Raw genomic sequence first — 5,472 nt, 5'->3', positions numbered from 1 at the left:
CTGCTGCGCAGCGATGGGTCAGGTCCAGCTACTTTTGGCAAATTTAGGCAATTCTGAGCAACAAACAGGAGAATAGGAAGACAGGACAGTTGACCTTATAATGTTCAATTTGCATTAGTTGAGGATTGAACCCACAACCTCGGGAACCAAAGACTGTTGTCTATCGCACTGAGCTACTTGACAAGTGGCATTCAACAGTGGCTTCACAAATTGAGTAAGCCATTCACTGTCGTGTAGGCAGATTTGAAACCACAGTAAAAAGAAAAATCAGTTTTTGAGGTAAAATAATGATATGTATTTGTCAAACATCTACTATGAATCTAAGATGTTAAGAGCTTTCGCACATGGTCCAGTCCAAGCTATTTGGATCATCATCGTCATCATCTCCCTTGCTGGGTCTCGAACTCACAATCTCTGACACCAAGAACCAGCTCTTAACTCACTGAGCTAATTGGCTGTTAGTGAGACCTGCTGTGTAGCTTCATTTATCCACTCAGGTGAGTCAGTGCCCGGGCAGCTGTTGTCAAGGCAGATTTCAAAAAGTATCTAAACAAAAATCTGTTAATACATAAATTGCATTTAGACAGCAAAACAGCTTGAGGACATGTGACATCTTGATCTGTCATCATCATCCTTGTTGAGCCAGTGCCCGGGCAGCTGTTGTGATGAAATGGTCAAAATGTCAATAATTCAGTCATCTAAACAAAAATCTGATAATACATAAATTGCATCTTGACAGCATGGAAATGTTGGTGATTTGTTTTTAATGATACGTGTTTTGCTTCATAAGAGAAAATATGATGTTTATAAATTCCACTCTCACATTGACTGCAGTTGTTTCCATGAGAGCAGAATTCAAAATGTTCTCAAAAATTCAGTTTTTTAATTAAAATTCTGATATTTGCTAAACTTCATCAACCATGACTCCAGAATATTCTCATTTTTTTTCAGGAAGTTTGAAAATGTATTTAGCAAGAATTTGATGGTATATGTTTACAGTAGTGTTTACAGTCAAACGTTTTCATGCACTGTAGGCTCAATTTTTGCTTAATCAAAAATCCGAGAAACAAGTTTTGTGGAGGACGGTCTGGAGATGCTCTGTAGCAAGTTTGGTGTCAATTGAGCAAAAATTGTGGGAGGAGATACATTTTAAAAGTTTTACAGTTATTGAAAAAAACAGAGTGATGGACTTCATAATTTGTAATAAGTTTAAGTGGACAAAAGTTTCAGCAGTATTGAGGCTACATTGTGGTGAAGTTTCAACACTGTAGCATCTACCGTTGGTTTGGTAGGAATTTTTTAAGTTTTTAAATTTAAACGCTTATTGTGCCCCCCCTAGGAGGGGGGGGCACATGTCCTTGGAGTTGAGTGCATCTGGCATGGGACTGAACCTTTGTGCAAAGTTTGGTGAGTTTTCGCCCATGGGAAGTATGACTTCCTTGGAAGAAGAAGAAAGAAAGAAAGAAGAAGAAGAAGAAGAATTCCTAGGAATACAATAGTGTCCCGGCAGCTTAGCTGCCCGGACCCTAATTATAGAAAAAGCCTACAAAAACGAATTGCACAGGAATAACTTTGTAGTGTTTGTGTAAGTTTGTAGATACAAGTCTTTATTCTAAGCAATATATCCTTTGACTCTACAGCAAAATGAAAACTCCACAAACCAGATGTTTTTGCAAAACATTCTGATTATCAGGATAACATTGACCTTTGACCATCTGAATAAAAAAAAATTACATCACTTCATATTGTAATGTCCATATGGACATTTATGTTAAATTGTGTTCTGGCCAAAATCTTGTCTTATGATTTTACAATAACCCTTCACCTAGGATTTCTAATTAATGTTTGGGCCGTATTTTAACTGGAATGGTTGAACAGGAACATTGAGAAGGGCTCCTGGCTGTCTCTGTTGCAGAGGCATAAAAAGTAAATAAAGGCACCTGTAGTTAGTCTGCGCCATGTCTGTTAGCAGTTGAAAACTCCTATCTTCAGCCTCCTCTAGATGTACTGCCATAGCTTCCAAAACTTCTTTGTCACCTAAAGGAAACAAGAACATAACACTACTTACAATTCTAATTGAAGTATTTTACTTATAATGTAATTTCAGGATGGGTTCATATTCTATACAGTTTGATGATGATGCTGGAGAGCCATGTTGTTGTTCATAGCTTGTGTTTTCTTCTGGGTGGCATTGAGAGAAAGTCCCTGCAGTCCAGCTCTCTGCAACAGCAACACATGGAAGTTAATAGATACAATGAGCTCATCCTGTACTTCTGTTGCTTCCTTATTGGTCCTCACCAGTAGATGGTGTTGGTAGTGTTGCCTCACCATCTGGTTTACCTCGGCTTCATCTCTGCACAGTCTCACATCTACTGACAAGCTCAAGAATCAAACAGCTGTAGTGATAATTGTGAGAACTTACTATCATACAATGGACTGCTTCTGATGCTGAAACTGGTTTGAAAATAGGATAAATAAAATAGGATACAAGCTTTCCACTGCTCCAGTGCTCTGCGTTGGACGCTCTGTGTGGCTAACTGTCCTGCAGCTTGTAAACGGTGCTCCTCACTCCACCTGCGATGCAATGCATTTCTCCAAATACCCCAACACAACACCCTTGCCAGGTGGAGATGACAGGTACGCTGAACTGCACCTAAAGAAAATCAGGAAGTGAATAATAAAAAATAACAAAAAGTGTGCAACACAGCTCAGAAAGAGGTGAACATCCATACAGGCAAGTCATTAAAAGTACCTCGAGACTTTCTTTCGGTTTGGCAGCAGGACACATAACTCATCCACTGATGCAACATTTTTCTTTTCAGTTTAAGAACGAAATGAAGCGAAGCCTTGGATTCGTTCTCTCTCTGGCAACAGGCAGCTGTGTACCTTTCTCTCCACTGAAGCCAAGTCTTTGCAAAAAAAGAGAGAAGTACATGCATCATCACACACAGTTAACACTGAAAATACTACAGAGATTAGTATTCTAGATTCAAGATTCAAGAAGACTTTATTGTCATTGTACAATTGCACAACGAATTTCTGTTGGCACTTCTCAGCTTGCAATCAGTCAAACAGACAATTAATAAAACACAAACAAAACATAACAAGACAAATAAGACAAATATAAAAATACCAGCAGATACAAATAAATAGGAGCAATATATAAAAAAAATCTTCAGTTCATGTGAAACCAGCAGAAAGATAGGTACCGTGCAGAAAAAGTGCAAAAGTGCTTCAGTCAGTATTCAGGGCTGGTGTGTGTGTGTAATTGCAGAGGGGGGTGATGGAGGCCATTTGTATTTACATACAAGAAAAACTAATGAGTTATGAGTGAACTGATGAGTGTTTACACTCTTCTGTAAAGCCAGCGCCTGCTGTTTGAGGCTTGGTCCTCCAAGATGTAAAGGACTTGTCGTTGCTGTAGTCTAGTCTGCCATAACCTCCATGTGGAACTGCAGATGTAAAAAAAAAAAAAAGAAAGAAAACATTTAATAATTTAAAGATCATATGCAGAGATTGACAATACTGTACAAACACCGTAGTTGTTTGTAAGTTTGTCAGACCGGTGTCTGTATGGTGCTGTACTTCACTTTGTAAATACAGTGAACTTACTGTACAGTTGTGAGTCTGTTATGCTCTAAAGCCGATTCAAGCATTCTCTTCTTCATTCGCCTCATCTCGGTGAAAACCTCCCACCTGTCCCAAACCAGACGCATGTGTTGCCTATCAGCTGGTTCAGGGAATAAAGTGGTTAATCACACCACATCTGACCAGATTAGGGATTACACGAGACTGTATATGTTCTTGTTTTCAGAATCATACCATGTGATTGAGCCTTTTGTAATTTGCGTTGTTTTTCCCTCTGCAGTGACATAAACGTACGCCAGCTTTGGAATGTCACGTTATACAGATAATACCTGAAACACAGAACAATTGATCAACATTGGGCTACAAGACTGGTAAATCGAGTGACAAAAGAAATGCTTAGATTATCTAGTAGATTCTAGTAAAACAATATAAAAACTACTTAAAGCAGAAGTAAGCGGAATATTTGTGTTAATATAAGTCTTAAATAGTTATATCTTCCAACAGCAATCACTTATATAGAGTGTTTGGTCTGAAACACGGGTCTGTCAGTCACTCTGCTCTGCTGTAAGCCGAGGAGAAAACTTCTTGTATACTTCCTTGTATCCTACAAGCTTTATCCAATGAGGAGAGAGAACGGCATAATAGTCCAGTAATTTTAGGCCAAAAAAGGGGTCAACGTTAAACAAATTGCAACAGAAGCAAACTCAACTGATTTTGTATCCTCAACATGTCCTGAGTGAGGGAAAAAAAGTCCCGAAGAATCCCATTAGGGGAAAGTTTCGAAAAGCACCCAAACATATCCCATTTATACGCATATAAAAAATTGTTTTCACGTGTATAGGGTAAAATTTTTAACCTTTAGATATCTCCATGAACATTACTGAGTTGATTACTGACATTAAGACAAACAAAAAATGTATTACAAGTTTTTTGAAATTCTTTGTTAACATGAGCAAATTTGCATAAATGTGTATAAATTTGCATAAATTCCACCGTTTTGACGGCACATGTATATATGAAGTTTCTGTGGTGGTACCGGCATGAAAATTGGAATGAGCTGACTCCATCGGTCAACCGACAAGTTGACCACTTTAAATTTCAAGATGACTGCAATTTTTCAAGACAGCCACATCCTTAGTAGAGCAGGTATGACATGAGCCAACAGTGCATAATCCAATTACGTATGGCTAATTTGCACACGTACAACACCTGATCTAAACATTGAGTAGAGCAGGTGAAAATGTCTTGTTCAATCTTGTTAACATATAATATGTTAACAAGATTGAACAAGACATTTTTTAACTGTAATATGATATTACAGTTAAAAAAGGAATGGAACCAATTTAGGCTACCCATGAGCATTAATAGAGACGGAGCATGTCATACCTGCTCTACTAAGGATGTGGCTGTCTTGAAAAACTGCAGTCATCTTGAAATTTAAAGTGGTCAACTTGTCGGTTGACCGATGGAGTCAACTCATTCCAATTTTCATGCCGGTACCACCACAGCAACTTCATATATACATGTGCCGTCAAAACGGTGGAATTTATGCAAATTTATACACATTTATGCAAATTTGCTCATGTTAACAAAGAATTTCAAAAAACTTGTAATACATTTTTTGTTTGTCTTAATGTCAGTAATCAACTCAGTAATTTTCATGGAGATATCTAAAGGTTAAAAATTTTACCCTATACACGTGAAAAAAAATTTTTTATATGCGTATAAATGGGATGTGTTTGGGCGTTTTTCGAAACTTTCCCCTAATGGGATTCTTCGGGGCTTTTTTCCCTCACTCAGGACATGTTGAGGATACAAAATCAGTTGAGTTTGCTTCTGTTGCAATTTGTTTAACCTTTTCTCATAAAATGACTGGACTATAAA

General features: G+C 37.8%; 3 long non-coding RNA genes across 3 annotated transcripts; all 3 read right to left on the bottom strand.

Annotated features, from left to right (window-relative positions):
- Window positions 1–2,170: 2,170 nt before the first annotated feature.
- Window positions 2,171–2,611, bottom strand: LOC146959907 (uncharacterized). The gene is made up of 3 exons (XR_015035569.1): window positions 2,489–2,611; window positions 2,299–2,369; window positions 2,171–2,220 (listed from the first exon to the last, which is right to left on the bottom strand). It is a non-coding gene; the product is annotated as an uncharacterized LOC146959907 (long non-coding RNA).
- Window position 2,612: 1 nt separating this feature from the next.
- LOC146959906 (uncharacterized) lies at window positions 2,613–3,370 on the bottom strand. The gene is made up of 3 exons (XR_015035570.1): window positions 3,351–3,370; window positions 2,753–2,909; window positions 2,613–2,653 (listed from the first exon to the last, which is right to left on the bottom strand). It is a non-coding gene; the product is annotated as an uncharacterized LOC146959906 (long non-coding RNA).
- A 13-nt stretch (window positions 3,371–3,383) lies between these two features.
- LOC146959905 (uncharacterized) lies at window positions 3,384–3,920 on the bottom strand. The gene is made up of 3 exons (XR_015035568.1): window positions 3,823–3,920; window positions 3,613–3,730; window positions 3,384–3,452 (listed from the first exon to the last, which is right to left on the bottom strand). It is a non-coding gene; the product is annotated as an uncharacterized LOC146959905 (long non-coding RNA).
- Between the last annotated feature and the right edge of the window lie 1,552 nt (window positions 3,921–5,472).

The sequence above is a fragment of the Trachurus japonicus genome, unplaced genomic scaffold, assembly GCF_045865225.1.
Source record: "Trachurus japonicus isolate A0001 unplaced genomic scaffold, Traja_1.0 AP030917.1".
Lineage (NCBI taxonomy): Eukaryota > Metazoa > Chordata > Actinopteri > Carangiformes > Carangidae > Trachurus > Trachurus japonicus.
Note: the sequence above shows the minus strand (reverse complement) of the source record. Positions and strands in the feature narration are given on the sequence as shown.